Below are 25,066 nucleotides of genomic sequence, written 5' to 3'. Positions count from 1 at the left end.
TTATAACAAGGAAGGTAACAAGAGATCCTGTAGAGGTATTAGACATATTTTGTAAATCCTATGAAAGTCTGTATAAAGTAGATAAATATGGAAATAAAGAAAAGGTACAAATAGAAATGTTATGGAAGAATTAAGTATGCCAAGGTTAAAGGTAGCTGAGGCTCAATTACTAACAGGATAGGAGGAGATGAGATAAAATAGTGATGTATAACCAATCTACAGAAAAGTTCCCAGGAATAGATGGTATTCCTGTGGAAGTTTGGAAGCTAGGAGGGAAAAATTGATAAAGATCTGGAAGGTTTTGTTTAACAGTATTTTAAGAGGAGGAGAAGTGCCAACATCCTGGAAGAAAGCAGTGGTAGCTGTAATATCTAAAGAAGGTAAAGAAACATCAGATCCAGCTTCATATAGGCTCATTTCAATACTAAACCATGATTATAAAGTGTTTATGTCAGTAATGGCTCAAAGAATGCCAAAATTGATAGATGTGGATCAATGCGGTTTTGTAGAGGGGAGGCAAACGTTTGACAACATTAAGAGAACATTGATGATCCAGAGGGAAGTAGACTGTAAGAAAATACCACTGTTGTTAGTGAGTCTTGATGCAAAGAAAACATTTGACATAGTAAGCTGGGAGTTTATGATTAGGGCAACGGAAGCATTTGCATTCCCTGATAAAATTATAAGGTTGATTAGGAGGATATATGAGGGATCAGAGGCAAAAACTAAAGTGGGTGGGATCCTCTCTGATAATACATACATATAAATATTTCACTCATGGGCATTAATGCCCTTCTAGCTTGCCAATATACCAAAATACTTGTTTCCATAATAAGTGTCCAGGCTGTTCTTAGAAATATCTAAACAGTACTTTCTTTAATGTAATTTAGTAGTCTGTTCCATGTATCAGTTACTCAGTCAGAGAACCAATTAGTACACTTCATATTCCTACAGAATCTTCTCCATAGGTTGTCTGATGATTCTCTAGTACTTTTTGATATCCTCCAAACATTCACAGAGGTAGTTGTCTCTAAACGCTCAATATACTTGAATAAGATCTCCTCTTAGATATCTGTAAAAAACACCGTACAATTTCAGATATTTTTAGTCTTTCATAATAACTTAAATGTTCATATCCCTGGATGGCCTTCATATATTTCCATTGTACTCTTTCCACTTTACTCATGCTTGTTTTCTTATAGGGTTTCCATATTGTTATTCCATACTTAAGCCTGGGTTTAATGTAACTAACAAACAATGACTTCATCATTTTTTATTTCCTAGACTTTAAACATCTTTTTATCCAACCTATAGTTCTATAACTATCATTAACCAATTGGTTGATATGATTAGAAAAACTCGGGTCTATATTAGAACACCAAACATTTAAAATGTCGAGTGTTCTAATATCGACCCATTTTCAGCGAACGCTGAAAATATCGAAGAAGCAGAAAACCAAATTCTTTCCTAGGGAAAGAATTTGGTTGTCCATTTCTGTTGCTTCAGTATTTTCAGCACTCTGTTGGAAAGTTACGGGTCAGGTTCAGGTAAGTGTGTGATTGAGTGTGGGTTAGGTATGTGTGCGACTGTGTGAACATGAGAGTTAGGGCGGGTTAGGTGAGTTAGGGTTAGGGTGCAGGTTAGGTATGTGTGCGAATGTGTGGACATGAGGGTTAGGGCGGGTTAGGTGAGTTAGGGTTAGGGCGTGGGTGAGGTGAGTGTGCGATAGTGACAGACCTTAGGGTTAGGGTTTGGGTTAAGGTAAGTGGATAGTTAGTGGTGTGTGTATAGTTTAGTGTAGGGTTAGGTGTAAGATTTTAAGTGTATGTGTGTAGATTGCTGTTTGTTTACTGTGCTTGTGTTGTGTGTATGTGTTTTGGAACAGCAAATTTTTTCCCTAGGAAAAAAATTTGCTGTTCTGAACGTTCGATGTTTGGTATTTTCGATTGGTAGGGTTCGATATTAGAACACTCGACATTTTGAATGTTCGGTGTTCTAATATAGACCCGAGAAACACATTGCTGAATCTACCCATATACCCAGGTCGTTAAATGAGTCTACAGTTTCAATTACTGTGTGCTGTATTAAATATTTACCTTTCAATTTATGTCTCCCAAATCTCATATGCTTAGGTTTTGATGTATTTATCAGCATATTATTTTCCTGTGCCCAAACGGTAAATTTAGTCAAGTTATTTTGCAGACATGCCTTATCTGTAACATATGTAATCAATTTACCCAATTTCAGGTCATCTGCATATAGACTGTAGAACAACTCAGATGAAAAAGTTAGGTCTGAAAGATACAATCTAAACAAGTAAGGGTTTAGGACAGAACCCTGTGGGATACCCTGACTGTAACCAAGGATTTTAGTTGTCCAGTTGCTGTATGATACTTGCCATGTCTTATTTGTAAGCCATGCAGCTATCCATCTTATCAAGAGTACATCAATACCTAGTTGTACTAATTTATTGATCAGTGTTTTGTGTATGACCCTGTCAAATGCTGAAGTTAAATCGGTATAAATTACATCACAACGCAATTTTTCATTCATAACTGTTATTATATTGGAATAGAGCATCATGTTACAGGTGGGAATAGATCTACTTTCAACATATGCATGCTGATATATGGTTTCAAGTCCCAACCTATCCAGTTCTGACAGTAACTTATCCAATATTACCTTCTCCATTATTTTTCCACAACATGAAAGTAGACTTAAGGGTCTGTATGATTCTGGGTCGGTCCTGCTCCCCTTTCCCTTTAAGACAGGTTTAATAAGCGCACGTCTCCAATCTTGATGAATCTCCCCATATTCATATGACCTAGTGAATAATAAATATAATGGTATTGTAAGTTCTTGCTGAAATGTTCTCAGGTCATTGTTACTATTTCTGTCTCCTCCCTGTGCTTTGTTTGCATCCAGTTTGTGTAGTTCTTTCTCAGTATAATCTAATTTGATTCCAGCATCTGGGGTTACCTAGATGTCACTAGGACAATTTATCACCACATTTGTGGAGCCAAACTGTTTTGCGTAAGATTTTGTAAATATATCTATAATATGTTGTGTCTGAGAATAAATTTTAAAATCGGCACACGGTTATTCAGTTTGTGTGTCTTTACTCCTTCCACAGCTTATGTATATATAAAAAGGTTTCCTATTATGCTTAATATCTTTGTATAAATTTTCTTCACATTTTTCTTGATCTTGTCTCACACTATGCTTAATCTGTTTGTCCAGCTTGTTTATTTCAGTTTTCAAAGTTGTAGTTCAACCTCTCTTCAAATTTCTTATATTTTTTGTCTCTTACCTTAATCAGATATATTGTTCTTATGGAAATATATCCCCCTGACGTTGTATGCCTAGATCTTGATGTTTCTTTTTTTATTTTTTGCACTCAATTTCTCTTTCAAAACTTTTCACATTCCATCTGCAGTAATTCCATTGAACACCGCACTCCAGTTAGTTTTATATAGTGACTGTTTTGTTTCCATATAATCTGTAATTAACCTTCCATGCATTGGTTTAGATTTCAGTTTTGCAGAATTATCTAGCAACAAATTAACCTTTATAACCCCATGATCACTGCACATCAATGGTGGTGAAACCTGACTTGAAGTAACACTAATTTCTTTAGGAACACAAACAATGTCCAGCATTTTCCATCCCCTGGTAGATTGTTTTACAATCTGAAGCAATTGTTGTTCCTGAATATACGTTGTGAATAATTTCCTTACTAACATTGTTGAATCAATATTATTCCAGTCTGCTTCTGGTAAATTTAAGTCCTCAGCTAATATTATTTTTTCCTCTTGTGTTTCATGCAAGAAATGTATGAATTCCTCTTGGTCATTTGCACTTGACTTTGGTGGTCTATACACTCCAATAATTGTTATATGTTCCAGGGTTGTCTTTATTGACACAGTTACACAGTCTATAGTATTGGTGTTATCACTGAACATGTAATAATCACAGTTCTCATAATTATCTTTAATCAAAATCATAACACCTCCACCTGATTTTTTTGTTAGAATGTCTGTTACAGTGAAAACATTTATACCCTAACAGAACTGCTTTCCAGTCATTGCTCTTTAACCATATTTCACAAACAATAACAACATCAGTGTTGTGGGAACATAGCAACTTTTCCAATAAAAAACACTTTATTATTAATGCTCCTATTATTAACAGCCATCAGAGATGTATCATATGTTGCTATCTGTGAACTGTTAAATTTTCGACCTGGCAAAAATCCTGCCTAGTATTTGTTAAATATTGAAAAATATCTGCTGCAAAAATTTTCTTGCCTGACCTTGACAAATGCATGACATCCTGTCTGAACACGTGTGCCCCAAATTAGGCTTGATTGCTGTACACATTTCCATTTTTGAAAACAGGACATTTTTTTCCATGTAGGTATTTACCCCAAAATTCTTTTCATTCACAGTGACCTGACTATAATACTTACTATAGGTGATTCGTGAAAAATATGTCCTAACACCAGTACAAGCTATACTATCTAAGAGCGCTGTCAGTTCCCAACTAACAGTCAGAGAATTCTTGTGGATGACATCATTTGTGCTAACATGAATAAAAAAGGAAACGTACTTCCTTACTTTAAGGCATGATGTTCTTCAATCCTTCCACATTCAGTTTTGATTTCTTCCTTTTCACCTGCCCCTTGCCTCTTTTTTTCTACCTTCTCTGTTGGAAAAATGATGGCTTTTTCTGTAGACTGAAGGTTTTCTGATAGAAAACTATCATCATTCCCTGTAACCTATGTGCTACATAACAAAGCAATGCCCTTTTTACTATGTATTCTCTTTCCTTTACAGTCATTAATCAGTTTCTTTTTCTTCCTTGCTATTTCTTGCAAACTTCTTCCTTTCTTTCTTTTTTTGTTTCCTTCTAAACAAACTGGATCCTCAGATTGCTGAATATATGCATCCATAATTCTAAAGCTGTCTGCCTGAGTAGAGGAACCAGGCGAGGGTGTCCTTTTTCCCCCTTTGTTATTTACATTATATTTAGAGCCATTGGCAAAGAAAATAAGGGACTCAGAAATTCAAGGATATAATTGGTATGGTAGTCAAGAAAAGCTGACTCTATTTGCAGATGATATTATTTTTATAACTGACAAAACCAGAAAGGGACATTACAGTGTTCTGGAACATTTTGAGACCGTTTAAAATCTTTTTGGGATAAAAAATGAATGGAGCTAAAACAAAGGCAGTAGCAATAAATTATGTACCCACTCATGAATTGGTTCAGCAATATCCATATTTATGGAGACATGATAAAATGAAGTATTTAGGAGTATGGATTAAAAATTATTCTGGTGTGCAGCTAAAGATATGTGGGAAGAGACTAAATAAAAGTAATAGAAAAACTGAGAAAATGGAAGCTCTGTTATATGGATATGAATAGTAAGATACAATCAGTTAAAATGTTTTTAGTCCCTTTAGTCTTATACATAGATCCGGCATATTTATATCAACCAGAGGAGAAGTTGTGGATAGCAATTAATAAAGAGCTGAAGGACTTTATCTGGGAAGTGAAGACAGCAAGTCAAGTGGGATAAACTGATTCTTGCAATAAAACAAGGCAGATTGGGATTACCCAATTTAAATGGGTATTTCAGAGCAACACAGTTAAGGTTCCTGTACACAGCACAAGCAGAAAACTATAATTCAAAGTAAAAACAGATGATGATTAAACAGGAGGGAAACTCAAGAAACAAGCAGAGATTAAGATTTTGGATGCAGTCCTTTAAAGAGAATAACAGTAGTCATACAGATAAGTAGCAGAAAGTATTTTAAGAACTAAGCCAACATGGGAATGGAGAAAGGAGATTCTGCCAACAGGGGTGATTGCAATTAGGGATGCAGACAATAGGCAAGAGAGATCTGGAATTTGTTGGAGAAAACAGGTAAAGGAATGAAGATATTGGGAGCAAATAACTAGAGAGGGAAAGGTAATAGAATGGGAAGATGCCAAGAATTTATTTGAACTGCAGGTAAGAGATTGCCTTCCCTATCAAGGACTGATAGCAGAGTATAGGAAAATAGAAAGAAATAGGTGGGTCCTAGATGAAAGAGCAACACTGGTAGAGTTTTTAGTAGAATCTAGAACAGAAGCAGCCATTAAAAAAGGAATAATTAGTAGAGTAGAGTATATAAAATATTGCATGATAACTATAAGAATCAAGCAGAGGAGATTAGAAATGATTGGGAAGAGAGATTGGGTAAGCAATGCAGAGAGAAACAATATGGGGATATCTGCATGTCTCCGAAATATGCAAGAAAATCTAGAAGATTTAGGATTTTTGCTTGGAAATGTTTACATAGATATTTTTATACCCCAAGTAGGCTCTAGAGAATGGGGAAGAAAGAGGTAATTGGGAACATATTTTCTGGGAGTGTAATGAGTTGGCAGACTTTAAAGAGTCCCTGCAGACTACTCTGTCCGAGATGCTGGGTGAACAGATTGGTGTAACTAGGGAAATGATTTTCTGAACAATAATACAGAATAAGAATTGCCTAAACATAGTAAGACCTTGCTGAGTCTAATTATGGTGTCTGCCAAACAAAGAAATTACTAGAAAATGGAAATCGGTGTTTAAATCAACTGTACTAGAAGTAGTGAATATAAGTAACAGAGATAAAACAACTGGAATCTGGATCTTTAGAAAATGGTATGAGCAAATTACACAGGAAAAACATGGTAATTGTTGGAACAATACATAAACTGGAGGAATGAGGTTTAAAAGAAGGCAGGACTTGAATGAGCTATGCAATGTTTGACTGACAATGATTGGGTAGATTATAAGTGATGTATAATGTTTGCAAATAAGATTGTGTCAATATGGTTTGTGATGTAAAATGCTTGCAGCTGGGATTGTGTCACTATGGTTTGTTTTCATTTATATAAATATATGATTGCCTATGTCATAAGTGATAAGTAAATAAAGATGTAAGACTTAGGGGTATTGCTTAAACCAGCTATGCTTAGTCAACAAATCATTGCAAGATTTATGACTGTGTTTACTAGATATGGCATCCTAACAAACTGGTTAAAGACAATGATGTGCAGTTTATATCTACATAGCTCCTGTAATTTGCTGAGGAGTATGGGTTTGTACATACTAAATCAAGTACTCCTGATCTACAGTCCAGTGGAGCTGCTCTCACAGTGGTTCACAGTGTTAAAAAAGATGTTTAGACAGACCGATCTTCACTGAGCTCTCATGGCCTAATATGCTACTCCACACAATAGTATGGTAGTAGGTCCTGCATAGCTAATGTTTCAAAGACATTAAGACTAAAATATCTATGCTGGAATCCAAACTTAAACTATAGACCTTTGTTGGTCCATCATGAGAAATGAATGGAGGGGAAAAGATTCTTATAAGCACTTTTATGATTGAAGATATTTCACCTAAATTTCACCTGTCCTTCAACCAGGCAAACCCAGTGTGCCTTAAACTAGAGGAAGAGAGTGAGCAAGTGGGATACAACTGGTATTGCAGTACCAAAAAAAACAAACAAAGCAGCAGCAACAAATGAAGGCCTGACACATTGTCAACTAAAGATGGTGCCATTTAACTTTTAGACCAGTTCTGAAGAGTCTCAAGGTGAAAGTCAAGTGCCAGAGAGATATACCCTGATATAGGAGCCAAAGATAAAGAGGCCCTTATCCAGAATGCTCTACCACAACCTTCTATCTGAGACAAAAGTGGGAATCCTGGATGTGAAATGTGTTCTGAGAGTCTAAGTAGCACTGTTGATCTGAGTGTGACTGTACTTGATTCTGCCCTAATAGTTCCAGTGAGAGACACTGGAAAAATTCAAAATGCTTTAATTGGTTGTTTAACCCTTTTTTCCTCTACAGATTCCAATCCAATTTGAGATATAAATGTTCATGAGATATACATTCCATTGAGATATTGTATCATGAAATCTAGCAGGCAGATAAACAACAGATTCCTTTTCTTTTGTATAAATGTGATTGCATTGCTGATGAATATTGCTGTCTACTTCAAATGTAGCTCAACTTTCACTTTATTAACTCCATCTCCTCACTCCTTCATAACTAGAATCAACAGCCCCTCTCACTCCCCAGCATTAACTCAAATCCCACAAACTCACTCTCCTTTAAACCAGTTCAAACATCCTACATAAGAAAGCTCCTAAACAAACCAAAACCTTGCTGATTAGCTGGCGATCAATTGCCAAATTAATTCCTAAAAATTGCTGCCCCATCTATAGCCTACCCAGTCTCTATACTAATCAACCACTCAGTCTCTGAACAACATGTGCCCCTCCTCTGGAAAGTCACTCATATCATTCCTCTCCACAAAGGGGGCCCCTCTAGAGACATCTCTAACTACCACCCCATAGCTATTCTCCCACCCATAGCCAAAATCCTAGAAAAATGTATACGCCTACAACTCCTCAACCACCTTACCTCTAACAACCTCCTCTCCGATACCCAGCATGGTTTTAGACCCCAATATAGCACAAACATAGCCTTGTTGTCTTTCACCAATTCCATACACCACCTAATGAACAAGGGTCTATATTAAATAAGTGAATGCTTATTCATCGACCCTAGTTCAGCAAACGCTGAAAATACCGTACACTAAGAACAGCGATTTTTCCCCAGGGAAAACAATCACTGTTCCACAAAAAAAACAAAAAAACTTTAAACAGTATTTAATGTAGAGGGCTTCACCCCCCCCTACTTAAATATACCAACTCCGGGATCACACCACAGTGGAGGAAATGGCAAACTCCCAAAACCGGCCCAGTGATTTTTTTCCTCTGAGAAAAAAATTTGCTGTTCCAGGTGTTCGGGATTTTCAGTGTTTGCTGAAATAGGGTAGATGAATCAGCATTCGCTTTTTTAAGCGTTCACTGATTCAATATAGACCCATGAACAATGGACAACTAGTCTCTGCAGTCCTCCTGGACATGTCAAAAGCCTTTGACACCATTTCCCACCAACTACTCCTAAACAGACTCGCTTCTTACAATATCAGTCCAGCATCCCTGACATGGTTTCATAGTTATCTATCAAACCATCAGCAGGCTACTAAATGGGAGAACAAACTCTTCCCATTACTGCCAGTATCTACTGGTGTACCCCAAGGTTCCATACTTGGCCTCCTCCTCTTCATAACATTTAATAATCAACTTAATATGGCAACCCAGCTAGCCACAATCATACAATACACAGATGATACTTCTCTTATGTGCGCCACCCCTTCCCCACAAAAGCTACAAGAAAAAATGCAAAAAGCATTCCAAGAAATTGAAACTTACCAATCCAAAAAACCCAAACAAAACCATATTAACAATCTTTACAAACAAATCAAACAAGACCAACTACCCACTCCTCTCAATTCACTCCTCAAACGGTACCAAAATTGAAGCTATCAACCAGGCCAAACTCCTAGGTGTCACAATAGATGATCATCTCAAATTTGATATTCACATTTCACTAACCATCAAAAAAAGAAAATTCTAAACTTAGTGCACTTTATAGAGCCAAACCCTACCTAACACCCCAAGCCAGACTAGTCGCAGCAAGATCACAACCTCTCTCCACACTTCTCTACTTCTCTCACATATTCACCAACTTACGCAAAGCAGACCTCACAATCTTGAATCCTGCTACAACAAAATCGCCAAGCTCACCTCTAATCAACCCCACAAAGCCCATCACTGCTCTATACTTCTACAACTAGACTGGCTAGAACTTCCAAACCATCTAAACTTAAACCAACTTACCATCGCCCACAAATTCATACATAGGCCACATTCCTGCCCCGCAATCTCAACCCTTCTCCAACCACAGATACACTGCAGGCCCTTAAGATCTTCCACCAGGCCACTGCTCAAAATAACTCAATCACATAACTACCATGGAGACTCCCTCTACTCTAACAAAATAGCTAAGTCCTGGAATGCACTCACACCAAACATACAATGCATCCCCTGCTACTCTGTATTTAAAACAGAAATAAAGAAATATCTAAAAAATAACTAGCTTTGCTCCTGTACTCAACCCGAATAATTTCCCTCTCTCTTCAGCCACTTTGCCATCCCCTTCATTACAATCTTTCTCAACTGACTTAGCTTCCCCCTGCTATTGTACCTCAGTTTTCAGCTATGTAAAGCTTAAACTTAATTAATCTCTAAAACATTGTATGAACATGCCTTACTAAGCTAGGCCTGCTCTTGGACTGTTTCTCACTTTCTGCTCACTGTTTTTTTCCATACCACTAGTGTTTTTATTACACTTTTATTTAACCTATTAATGTAAGAATAGTAATCATTGCTACACTGTGTATTATTTTATTTCTATTAGTGCTGATGTAAATATGGTACTTTAATTTTTAGTTTATTTTTTTCTAATTTTTTCATTTCTTCATATCTTATGTTGTACCTTATTACTATAGTTTCTAATTGTAACTTCTGCCTTTTTATGACTGTAATGTTTGTAACTGGAGCTTTTCTCCCTGGGTCCCCACTGAAAACGGGCAACCCAGGCCAGTCGGACACTACCCGGTAAACAAATGTAAAATAAATAAATAAATAAATAAAATGTTTTTTCAAGGTAACTGCCTGTATAAAATGTGTAGAAAGTTTTATACAGCATTTGCAGATATAAATAGCTATCAAGAGCATTAGAAATGTACACTCAACATAGCATAACAGTCTACTATAGTTTTAGAGAGAGTTCTTACTACTTGGGAAGAGGTGTACTAATAAAACATATGAGCAGCTTTTTTGCATGTACAGTGGATACATTATATAGTACGTCTTTGATTTTAAGAAGGGATTTATCCCACAATAATTTGAGTTTGGTCTAGAATTTCCAATGAGACATGAAGCTGTTAGCTTTTCTGCCATGTTGCCATTTTGTTTTACTTTAAATGCTGGTGTCTGCTGACATTCCTCACACTGCCAAACATGGTAACTGAATAACCACAAGGTGTACATCATGACAGCAGTAAAATATCATCAGTATCTGAAAGAGCTGGCTGGCTTATCTATTTGTAGGTTCCAAATGTGATGTGAATTGCACATTTGTTTTATCATACAAGTCAATGTATACATTCCTTTTGCTGTCATAGTATATAATTAGTTTAATGCTTTCTAATGCTATTGCTGTTTTATGATTTAAAACAGTTTGATGTTGTTGTTTGTCTTTCGGCTTTTCATGTTGTTTGTCTTTCGGCTTTTCCCATCCGCTAATAATTGGCAGTTGGTTTTTATGGTGTCGAGTTGTCAGCCCAACGCCCAACCTTTAATGAAGGCACGCCCATTCAACGCATGTCTTTCAAACGCCCACTCGACCGCGGGGAGGACATGCAGACTCCACACAGAAGGCACTCAAATAGTTTGATGATGATTTCTAATACCTTACCAGTTCATAAATATATTTTTCTCCTTCTGGTACTTTTAGTTTGGTATATTGTATGCTTTCTTCTTCTTGTATTTTTATTACTTTTTTTATTCCATTCTTCAACTTTTTTTACAGTACCAACTAATAATATTACCATAACAATATGATTTTAATGAGTCCCATATGTTGAATTTATCAACTTACACATTATCATTTATCCCTAAGTGGTCTTCTAGTTTACTACCAGACCATTTCCTGAATTCTTTAAACTTAGTTATGTATGCCAGTATCTATTTAATTATTAGCAGCTTCTTGTAATTGATTATAATGCTGAAAATCAAATTAAAGCACAGTGATCTGATAATGGGCAATAGATCACTTTAAAGGATTCTGTTTATTAATGAGTTCTCTGGTTACAGAAAACTTTGTATACATGTTGGAGTACACAAAACACAATGTATGAATTTAAAAAAAATCTGAATCCCATTTGTCTGGCACATCTTTGAGATCTACTAAATTACTTGTATTTATTAATGCTTTAGCTGAAGCCCATTTCCAGTTGCTTTGAAATCCAGTTTGTTTAATGTAGAATGTAAATCTCCTCCTAAAATGAGTTGTCTTTTCTTATTTCCCAGTATAGTATTCAAGTAGTCTTTTGCATTTAGTTCCTAATCCTGGTATCCAGTATATACTGGCTAATGTAAAAATTGTATTATGATATTCTATAATTGTCAAAGAAAGCATACCTTTAGGGTTAGTGTATCAGGATAAAATTTGGGGCATTATCGTGACATTTTTCCATACTTGGTTACTTTCTTTTTAAAGTTGGTCAAAACTGTCTCATTTTAAAATCCAAATTTATTAATGTTCTCCACCAAGAAATGTGTATCCTGCAAAATACTACTTCTGGTTTAAAACAACATAAACCACCCATAAAGAAGGTAAAGCCACACACAGACCTGAAAAAATAAATTAGTAATTAACTGTGTCACAGCATGAAACTGTAATAATATTGACTTATAAAACATTTATTAAACTGTAATTTAATTCAAACATCATGCTACTAGCACTACTACCACTTGTTTATTTATTTATTGCTTTTGTTTACTGGGAACGCCCAACTGAGCGCAAGTCCCATTTTCAGCGGAGGCCCAGGGAGAAATGTTCCATTTAACCGAATAAGTAGAAGGCAGTTATACAAAATTTACATGATAAATGCACATATATACATTGAGTAGTAATGATATGACAGTTAATCAAAAATAATAATATATGTGCATACATAGAATTTTCTTCTTTCAGCTGTTCCCGTTAGGGGTCGCCACAGCAGATCATCTGTTTCCATTTCCTCCTGTCCTCTGCGTCTTGCTCTGTCACACCAACCACTTGCATGTCCTCTCTCACCACATCCATAAACCTTATTTTAGGCTTTCCTCTTTTCCTCTTACCTGGCAGCTCCATCCTTAGCATCCTTTTCCCAATATACCCAACATCCCTCCTAAGCACATGTCCAAACCAACACAATCTTGCCTCTCTGGCTTTGTCTCTAAACCATCCAACCTGGGCTGAACCTCTAATATACTTATTCCTAATCCTGTTCACCATCAACACACCCAGTGCAAATCTTAACATCTTTAACTCTGCCACATCCAGCTCTGACTCCTGCTTTTTTGTCAATGCCACTGTCTTCAACCCATAAAACATAGCTGGTCTCACTACCCTTTTGTAGACCTTCCCTTTCACTCTTACTGGTACTCGTCTGTTACAAATCACTCCTGACACTCTTCTCCACCCACTCCATCCTACCTGTACTCTCTTCTTCACCTCTCTTCCACACTCACCATTACTCTAAACTGTTGCTCCCAAGTATTTAAGCTCATCCACCTTCACCAACTCTACTCCCTGGATCCTCACCATTCCTTTACCCTCCCTCTCATTCACAGACATATATTCTGTCTTAGTCCTGCTGACCTTCATTCCTCTCCTTTCTAGAGGATCTCTCCACCTCTCCAGGGTCTCCTCCACCTGTTCCCTACTCACTACATATCAAAATGTCATCTGCAAACATCATAGTCCACAGGGACTCCTGTCTGATCTCGTCTGTCAACCTGACCATCACCATTGCAAATAAGAAAGGGCTCAGAGCTGATCCTTGATGTAATCCCACCTTCACCTTAAATGCATCCGTCACTCCCACCGCAGAACTCACCGCTGTCACACTACCCTTGTACATATCCTATACCACTCTTACATACTTCTCTACCACTCCTGACTTCCTCATACAATACCACAACTCCTCTCTAGGCACCCTGTCATATGCTTTCTCTAAGTTCACAAAGACACAATGCAACTCCTTTTGACCTTCTCTGTACTTCCCCATCAACACTCTCAGAGCAAACATATCTATATGCATACATAGAACAGTAAATGTATATTCGTAGAATAGTATATGAACATACATAGAATTGTAATGATATGACAGTTAATGAAAACATAACAGTTAAATGAGAAATACAGTAAAATATTAGCTAATAGCAAGCTTATAAGAGTCTAGTTACTTTCAAATGCAATCTTTACTTTTAAATACAATCAGCTAAAAGTAGATATTGAGTAGGAGACAGTGAAGTAATTATAGAATGAAGATGGTTACAGATTATGAAGGAGTATTGAGGAGGTCCAGGTAAAAGGGAGATGGAGACAGTAATGGGAAGGGGTAGATGACAGAGATTGTGAAGAAGTAGTTGCATTATGGCCAATTACATAAAACAGTGGTGACAGTAAAGGTCTAGAGATTATCTAGGAACATCACATGTACATGTACATGTCCATCATATATTTTTGCTTTCAGATACAGTACAAGGCATCATAAATCATCTTAAACAAGAACTTCATCACATGCCAATCAAATTTACAGTTATAGCGGAAATCCTAGTTAATATCTTAATATGTACTATTTACAAATGCTTATACAGGAAAAACAAATACTAATAAGCATTCTTGCAATCCATATAATACAGATTAAATCTTCTTCATACCAATATGAGTGACCGGTGTTCCACACCTGAAGTCAACGCCTCATTGGTCCGATCCGACCATAAGCTAATTACCCTAGATATCCACATCCTGCCTCCACCCCCCTATTAAGGAAACCATGGTAAAAAATTTCTCCAAAGCCAACTTCAAGCTTCTTAAGACAGAAGTGGTGAACTTCATGACACCCATGCAGATAGACACTACAGTTACGACTACTGAATACTACACAATTGCACTTTATAAGCACTTACATGAGTGCATGGATCATGCTATCCCAAACAGAACCAAGACGCTATCCTCCAAAAGAAGGAAGCCAGTCTAGTGGTCCCCTGCTATAAACAAACTGTACAACAGAAGGAAGAAACTTTTGCAAAAGAGAGTAAAATGCCACGAGTGGAGGAGCTCCCTGGTCAGTCTCAGTAAGAAGCTGTGATCCCTGATAAAATCCTCCAAAGCTAGTTATGAAAACAAAATCACCACTGATTCTAAAGACAACCACAAAGCATTCTATAGCTATGTCAAGAATCTCAATGGCAACACTCAGATCTGCTCTGAATTACAGCACAATGGCACTAAATATACAGACCCAACTGATATTGCCAACATCCTGGCAGATAGGTTCAGTGCTAACTTTACCCCCCTCTCACCCCCTAAAGAGCCCATCTCTATACTGGAAGAATGCAAAGTTCCTGTAATCACGGCTGCACAGGTAAAAACCACACTCTCCAAAGCCAAGAACACAGCATCCATGGGACCAGACAACATCCCATGCTGCGTTCTACATGAACTACAGAACGAACTGGCACCCCACCTAAGTACCATGTTCAATCATAGCCTCACCTCAGGCTTTGTGCCTGCTGAATGGCGCACAGCAATGGTTATCCCACTCCACAAGGGGGGAGCCACCACAGACCCCGGGAACTACTGCCCCATTAGGCTGATGAGCCTAGTCTGCAAGGCCATGGAATGTATCATCATGGAACTTATAAACAAAGACATTGGTAATCTTCAAACTCTGGATCCCACCCAGTTCAGGTTTGTAAAAGGCAGATGATGTCTCCTAAACCTGATAGACTTCTTTGAAGCAATCACCAAAGCTGTAGACAAGGGTAAGGTGGTTCACACAGCCTATCTAGATCTTGCCAAGGCTTTCGACACCATCCCCCACTCTGGAATTATAGATAAACTCACTAAACTAGGTATAAATCCCTATGTCACAAGATGGGTTGCCAACTGGCTCACTGACAGAACCCACACTGTGAAAGTAGCAGACTCCAAATCTGACTTCAGACAAGTGACAAGTGGAGTACCACAGGGTTCAGTACTGGGTCCTCTCCTGTTTGGTATCTACTTCTCTGAAGTACAGGCTAACACAGAAGGTCTTTGGTTAATGAAGTTTGCAGATGACTGCAAACTAGGAGCCATAATCGAAACTCCTAATGATGTGGACATCCTACAAAAGGGCCTCACTGAGACAGATGCCTGGTGTCAAAACCATGGCCTCAAGCTCAATGCCAAAAAGTGAATTGTTATCCCCTTTGGTAAAAACTCTGTACCCATGAACTACAACATAGGTGGTAGTATACTTAACACCGAAAGTGTGATAAGAGACCTTGGGACACAGGTGGACAGTAGTCTCTCCTTTGATAATCACATCAACACAGTAGTCAGGAAATCCTTCTACATGGCACACCTCATCACAAAAGGTTTCTCATCCAGAAAAAAAGAGGTAATTGTTCCCCTCTACTCATCACTCATTAGACCCATTATAGAGTACAATGCCCCTTTTAGTATGTACCTCACAAGACATCTACAACAACTGGAAAGGCTGCAGAAATACCTCACAAAGAGGATTACCAGCCTCAAACAGATGCCCTACGCAGACTGTCTCAAAAAACTCCAGCTTTACTCCGTCGCATATCACCTACTCAGAGGTGATCTCTGCCTAACATACAAAGCTATGTCAAACCCAGCGCTGTTGGACATGCTCCACTTAAAGAAATCCCAATCCCTCTGAGCTACATGCTCTAGGGACCTAAACCTTGTCACCACAATAAACAGAACATGCAGGAGGGATAAATTCCTGTCCCAGAGACTTCCCATACTCTGGAATAAACTACCTATCTATATCAAACAAAGCTCCTCATTAGCACTCTTCAAGAAAAATCTTGATGATTGGATGGAAAATAGATTCACCCTGGGGATCACCTCTGTGGCTCTGCTCGACAGTGGCACAGGAAAATAATTTTCTTGGGTGGCAAAAGCCAGGGTACCTTTTTGGCTGGGCTTGAATATGCCCCAGGGCCAATAGCCTAGTACCTACCTATGAACCTATGAACCTCTGTTTCTGAGGAATGCTTTTAGAGGCACAGTATTTGTACTGGTGGAAATTCTATTGAGCTCTATAATTATAGACTTATTGCCATATTCTCTCCCTTCTCCAAAATTCTTGAGCACTGTATTTATAAACAAATCTCAGCTTACCTTACTCGTGAAAATCTAATTACCCCTACTTAACATGGCTTCCGCCCTCACCACAGCAGCACTACTGCACTTCTTTTCTTTACTAACTCCATCTCCCTAGCTAGAGATAATGATAAACTAGTGTCCTGCATCTTTTTAGATCTCTCCAAAGCCTTTGTCCCTGTCTCTCACCCCATCCTCCTCTCCAAACTCTCTTAACTCAACCTCTCCTCAGCAACTATCTCCTGGTTCAATAGCTACCTCACAAACAGGCTGCAATCTGTAAAATGGCTCTCTGCTCTTTCTCCTTTTCTCCCCATCAAAATGGGTGTTCCTCAAGGCTCTATTTTAGGCCCCCTCCTTTTTAACATATTTACTAACCAAATTCACACATCCTGTCCTCAATCTTCCCTCATACAGTATGCAGGTGACTTCACCGTCATGTTTATCGCTGATAGCCCCACTGACCCGCTAACCCTGACACAAACATCTTTCAACCTCACTGAAACATAGCTTACTAACAACCAACTCATACTAAACCCTAAAAAGATAACACTTCTTCTCTTCCTCCTAAAATCTCTTTACCATCTTAAATCCTCATTCACCATCTCCTCCCAGAACAACACTATGATCATAGCTGAATCTCACACTAAACTGTTTGGAGTAATAATGGATGATTAACTAAAATTTGACCTTTGTGTACTTAACTGCATAAAGAAAACCCACCAAAAGCTTGGTTTATTCTATAGAAACAAAAGGTTCTTTACACCCAACTCCAGGATCTCACTAGCCCAAGCTTATCTTCTCCCCAACCTCTTTTACAGTTCTCAAATTTTAACCAACTTACAGTCTTCACTAGTTTCCCAACTTAAAACCACCTACAACAAAGTTGGTAGATTTGCAGCCAATCTGCCCTCAAGATCACTCCACTGTCTCACTCTCCAGACACTCAGCTGACTAGAGTTTCCTAACCAACTCTTATTTACCAACTTCTCATTATCCATACTATTTTGAATAAGCCTTCCTCTTGCCCCAGTATTTCCTCACTTGTCTCCCTCTATAAACTCTCTTGATCCCTCAGAAGCTCTGACCAATATCTCTTGCAAATGTACAAGCCTAAAAAATTTATTGGACAGAATCTCTACAGCTACTTCCCTGCTCTTGCTTGGAACAAACTCCCTATGACCCGTAGAAACATTTCCAACATCCACAAATTCAAGAAAACTCTCAAACGGTACCTTAATTGCACATGGATTTGCCTCTGCAATCATTCCCCATGAATCCACCCCTTTCTCTACCATTATCCTCTCTATTCCTCCCTTCCCTTGTACCATCACTCACTTAACAAATGCTCTGCATTCTACAATAACCCTCTGAAGACAACCCAATGTGTTATGTAAATTAATTCAAATGTTTTATTGTATATTTCTTTGCTATGTTTTTCTTCATTGTTATAATGCCTCTTGCTATATTGTACTGTGGAGCTTTAGCTACATTTGCATAACTGTTTTAATGTATATTGTATTCAACTTCAATTTTTGTAAATTTTTCTTACTTATTTGTACTGTGGAGCTTTTCTCCCAGAGCCTCCACTGAAAAAGGGCTTTTGCTCAGATGGACTATCCCAGTTTACAAATATCAACTAAATAAATCAACAAATGAATGAATAATTGTCATTATAATTCTGCACATAACAGTTAACCTCTTAAATCTCCACATCTCATATATTGTTTAACAATCTGTAGAGCCAAAAATTTAAACTTTAAATTGTGATCTGCAAATTTACTATGTGCATTAAGTATATTTTTTTCTACTTTCTTTTTTTATATCTGAAATTTGCTCTTTATTCTAACCTTAAAACTACATTTAATTTTTCCTGCATAAAAACTACCACAGTCACAATTTATTGAGTAAATCAGCCCTCTGTTTCACACATTGCAAAATCATTAACATTATACTATTTTCATGTAGAAGGATGAACAAAAAACACTTCCAGTTCTCCATGATTTGGGCAGGATTCAGAAAGAGCCCAGCTGCAAGTGATAATGCTGTGGCAAAATGGCCCTTTAACACAACTGTGAAAAACAGCTATTCCGAGACACATTAGTCACAAAGAGGAAAGGCCTCATTATTGGCTAAACTGTATGTCTCTGAATTGCTCAGTAATTACCACAAGTGCCAGAAGCATTTTACTGTAGTGATCACTGCTAGCATGATATGTATATCATTGACAGAGGCACCCCTCATCCTCTCCACCACACCCACACACACACAGGTATTCCCATATCTCTTAACTACCCCACTTGAACAGATTATCCATGATTTTACCTGTTATAATTGCTGTGTCCCTGATACTGCCTGCTCCCTATTGAAATGTTAGGACTCACAATATCATGTCCCAAAATGGAGAAAAAATGACCAAAAATGTAGGAGAAGAATGAATCTCAAACATTGTTCTTCTCATTTAAACTTCTTTTTCACAGGTGGCAAGCCCTCCTGCCTCTTCACTCCAACCAGTCTTATGCATCCCAACTTTGAGGTCACCGTACCTCAGAGAAAAGGGAATATTCCAAAATACAGCAATCTCAGACTGCATATATACAAGTCTGGATTTTCATTTATTCAATCTCCACACATTTGAACTCAGAACTACAAGTCAAACCATTTCAAATGGTTACTCCCAACACAGATAAATGCAGTCAGTCAATAATGCCAGACAAATTCTATACTTGGTATTCTGTCAGTTGAAGCTTCTTTGCTGCAAAATCTATTGTTCTGTTAACTTTTTCAGTGAGTTACAATACTTTTAATAAGTGTCCCTGGTATCTAGTGTTACTCCCCACATATTGCAGTCAGTGTTTGTTAGCCTAGGGGGATTTAAGAGCTATATAGAAGCCTCCCACCCTCTCACACATATAGACATTCATCATACATCGAACACACCCACCCACCTGACTGCACTCATGGCACAATCAGCCCATTCACCCATATACATACACACATATATGCACACAAACACATACACATATGCACACACCTACCCTACCTCTCCCCCAGCTAACCCTACCATTGGTTCCATCCAAGCAGACACACACACATAAACACAGCCACTACCTGAACAGTAAACTCTCTGGCATTTACCTCTAAAGTGATCTTCCCCATTGAACATAGTGGGTGATAGTGAACTTTTGGTCATGTTAATCAGCATGGTTTATGGCAGTGATTTATGCAGCTGAGCAGTTCTATAAATGCTTGTCTGCATAAATCATTTACTGGAGGCATTTCCTGGGGACAGAGCATGACTCGTTGTCATATGCCACTCCCTCAGAATGCCTCATTTATATTTAGTGCAAGTCATAGGGACATCTTATGAATTCAGAGACTGTACCTCATCCAGTAAAAACACTGTGGACAGGCAGTCTCTGAATCAGAAGTGGATACTACCAGCGGTAAATAGGGCTTACCGCTGGTAGTAATGCTTCTGAATCCCAGGGTTTGTATAAACATTGCACCTATATATACCCTTACTGTTTCTGATGTTACTGCACTTTTGTTCACACTGTTTATTTAGCCCTTCTATATGAAGACAGTGGCTTTGAAGAAATTAACTTTGATCTCACTATTTGACTGTAAAATGCCCCAAATTTTAATGTCCTATGCCTTTACTATATTGACAAACTACAAAATAAATTGTAACATCTCTACACTACTTACTACATTTGTGTTCCTTTTTACTTCAAATAACTTACTAAATTCTCACCCCTATTTCATTATCTGATCTTTCACCTAAATAGGTAGTCCTATCCTTATGACTTGTTTCACCTTTATTTATTCATCTCTTAATAACTGATCTAGATATTACCTTATTCTTAACAAATGTTTTTCATTAGTCAATTATTTTTCTGCTAAGGATGTATCAGTATTTCTTACTATTTACATGAATATCCCTGTCAGAATGTTCATTTTGCATTGCAGGGGGGCTGCTGCTAAAATTTAATAAATTATTCACTGTCACTGTGTTTTTTTAAGAAAAGCTGCTCTCTATAATTCCTTGGTCTTGACTATACTTATATAAAGTAACATTAGGCAAATTTATCATATAACTATTGATGTTAACTCATATTATTAAAGGCATGTACCACTGACACACAGTCTCAGTTTCTTGCAAACAGACCTGGGCTCACCCTCATGTCATGCCTGCGGTACTCCTGTGAATATTGCAGTAGAATTCTCTAGCAGTAGCTATTGGGACAGGAATTCTACCTGTCTTTCTTTCTACCTGGGGAGTTCATGGGGTAGTGGAAGTTCACATTCACTTTAGAAGTTTGGTGACGCAGTTTTTGTTGTGCACATCCTGTTTGGGAGAGGCTTACTGATATATAACCGAGGAAGAGGAATGCTGAGTAAGAATGGTTTTGTGAATATGAAGGGGAAGGAGGACTGGATAATTTGTAGTAATGATCAAAACATGTTTATAAGTGCTCTCTTGTAAACCAGAAATCTGTTTTATTGCTTCATAACAAGCAATGCCCACATTTTTATTTATGTTTGAACACTTACTTTTTTGAAAGGGATGGCACAGATATTAATCCAATATCCTAAAGCATTCATACTTACAGGGGCAGGAGACTAGACAGAGAAGTTGAATCTATAAAGTGGGCCATACAAGAGTATAAAAGATACTACAATATTCATTTTTACAAATGCTTGGAGAGTTGCTGATGCTCTGTGTATAAATTGCTGTCTGAAATCCAGCTTTGCTTATTCTCACTGGTATGTCATGCAAAATATGCTTGCATATTTGGCATTGGTGTCAGGAGTTGCCTATCCCTGATGTAAGAGGACATAATCTGAAAATAACAAATTAATAACTAAAAACCAGAAGTACTGTCACACATGGAAAATAGTAAAAGGAACATACTTATGTTCAAAAAACCTTCCAAGAATACTTCAGATCAAGCACTTTGGCAGATCACATGACTTTATCAGAATGTGAAGAATCACAATCCACCACATCTTCTTTTAAACAACTATTTAACCAATCATATCACTGTAAAAACTTACATCACGCATTACGCTGTGAAAACTGATATATCAGAGACTGCACTGTATTCCAAATGCTTTATTGCAATATGAAATTCAGGACATTAAGCGCTTTCATCCACACCCAATGTAGACTTCCTCAGAATGCCCAGTATACTAAACACAAGTCATTAAATACAATTACAATCGGTGCCAAAACCACATGTAATTACTAATTAAAATAATCAATCATCCAAAAGTTAAAAAAGTTGTAGAAATATGTAGAAGTTATAAAAATATATAATAGTATATGAACTCGGTGAATTAAAAGTTACATATTGATGTTACATATTTAAAGGGCTACAGTGCATTTTAATCTAATATAAAATCAATTGTATCATTTTCAAAGTCACAATTAGTACTTTTCATACCAATATTTATAAAATGACGTTTATGTACTAAACGTCCATTAGCCTAATTGTAGAACAGGTTTAATAGTGATGTACTCGTTTAGCCCTGGTTCATTTGAGGCATCAGTGTACATTTGCCAAATCACTTCCGTTTTGCTTAACAAGGCTTTACTATTACTCCCCCGGGGACCTACATCTACCTGATCAAGTATTGCAAACTTAAATGTATGTGTCTCTTCACTTTTGGCAATGTGTCTATACAACGCATTATTTTTATCTTTCCTTTTTATATCATATAAATGGTTGTATATTCTCTTCTTAAAATGCCTCTCGGTTTTCCCAATATAGAATCCAGGGCATATCATACATTTAGCCATGTTCATAGGTTCATAGGTTAGTCACATTTTCCAAGCAACACTTCCCGCTTCCCATATATAACTACACTGTCTACAGTTTGCACATCTCTTAGTATATCTGTTCTGCTGTCTCATGTCACTCCCCCTATTAAATGTTTCAAATATATTCTTCAGATTGCGTGCAATCTTATAAACAAAGACTGGCTGCTCACCCACTATCTCTCTAATTCTACTATCTACCGCTAGTATGTTCCAGTTCCTACTTAATATTTGTGGAACCATGTGTACCTGTAGATTATATTCCAATACACACGCCCTCTAGAATATTTTATTGTTTATTAAATAAAAAAATGTGCTTGGTGGTTTTAAGAAGTGGTTTGCCTCCTCTACACTCATTTTTGTGGATTTATTCATAGAATCAAGAAGTGAATTACATTCTAGCATTTGAAAAATGCTAGTAAAACTATTATTTAAATTACATTGTTAAATTCTAATTAAAAAAACACATTGTACAGCCTCAAAATGAATGGTGCACATCAAGTACTAAAAAACAAAATCATTCCTTGGCTGCCCTTATTGCCAGGTGACTTACAATAATTATTTTATCATTAATATCTAGTGGAATGTTAGTTCCTAATGCTAATTGCCAGAATAATTCACATTTTTCTAAGTTAGTTTTCCACATTCGACCTGTCATTGACTTTTCCACATTTTGTAAAGCAATGAATGAAAAATATTTAAAATTATCACAACTTTGGTGTGCTTACTTAAAGCTCTTTTCTCATCCTCCCTTATAATATCATACATTTATTTATTTATTTATTTATTGACTGACATTTGTTAACCGGATTTATCCAACTGGGCTTGTGGCCCATTTTCAGTGGAGACCCGAGGAGAAAAGCTCCAGTAGTACATTTTAAACAAGTACAATTTTAAACAATATTGATATAATAGCAGTTATAGCAAAAAGATTCACATATGTTGGGTTACATGCATAAAGTTAAAGTTGCATTCAAAAGAAGCTAAGTAGCAATTTTATACTGATATAGTTCAATAGGTCAACAATAAAAATTTTTGTTTGTATAAAATTATGCAAATGCATAGTAGACACATTGGAGAGAGAGGTGTAATGAGGTACAAAGTATGGTCCTTTTGAGGGTACATAAAGGGAAGGAAGACTAGGTAGGGTCATGGTAAGGGCAGGTTCTGGAATTGAGAAAATAAGCTTTTATTTCATTTTTAAAGTGTGAGGTGTGGGAGATTGAACGTAAGTCAAGGGGAAGTTTGTTCCAAGCATGGGCAAGGGAGTGTTTGTAGAGTAGTTTGCCTACTGACCTTTTTGGGTGGTAGATATCAAGTAATTGTTGGTTAGAAGTACGGAGGGTCTGGGATGGGATGTAGATGGAGACTATGGAAGATAGAGATGGACAGAAGGAGGGTTTATAAAGAATAGAGTGTAGCATATGAAATTGATAAGATAGCAGAAATTTTGGAAGTTCAAGCCATTTAAGAGAGTTTAAAAAATGCAGTGGTGCGAGTTGTATGGGGAGTTAGTAATGAATCTGGCTATTTTATGGTTTAGTATGAAAAATAGCAGACCTCTCTCTTGAAGTTGACCAACGACCAAAATTCAGAAGATAATGTAGTTATGGTTTAGTCTGTTGGAGTTTGTTTAGAGTGGAGGCCTGGATATTGGTAAGAACTGTGGTGGCGTATAAGAAGGAGGGGAGGAGGAGTGCCTGGCCCAGGGTAAGTCTAGATTCAGGGGTTAGGAATTTTTTGTTCTGATATAGCAGACCTAGTTTATGTTTTTTTTTTTTTTATAAATTGGAGTATGTGTAGGTTGAACTTTAGTTCGTCATCGATAATGACCCCTAGGAGTTTTGTGTGGGTGTCAGGTTGGATAGTTGTATTGTTAGAAGACGTAATAAAAAAGGAGGTTTTGTGATGAGAAAGAGAACGGGGAAGGAAAAGTAGGAGTTTGGTCTTTTTGGGATTTAGGATAAATAGGTTGTGAGAGAGCCATTGTTCAGTGGATAGTAGGGCCTGTTAGGTCAGAGAGTGTAGTTCAGGAATGTTATTTGAGATGGATATAAGTGTGGAGTCGTCGGCATACTGAATAAGGGAGGATTCTTTGCATGAGGTATAAAGATCATTGGTGAAGATGTTAAACAAAAGGGGTCCCAAGATGGAGCCTTGGGGAACACCATTGGAGATGGGAAGGAAAGGTGAGGAGGATGAGAGCCATTTGACAGATTGTTCCCTGCCAGATAGGTAACTATTAAACCAGGCAAGTGCGGAAGGGGGATAGGTGGAGATTTGCGAGTTTGGATAGTAGTAGAGGATGAGAGACAGTATTGAAGGCTTTGG

The sequence above is a fragment of the Protopterus annectens genome, chromosome 3.part0 (assembly GCF_019279795.1).
Source record: "Protopterus annectens isolate FY-2018-M chromosome 3.part0, PAN1.0, whole genome shotgun sequence".
Lineage (NCBI taxonomy): Eukaryota > Metazoa > Chordata > Ceratodontiformes > Protopteridae > Protopterus > Protopterus annectens.
This window is presented reverse-complemented; position numbering follows the sequence as displayed.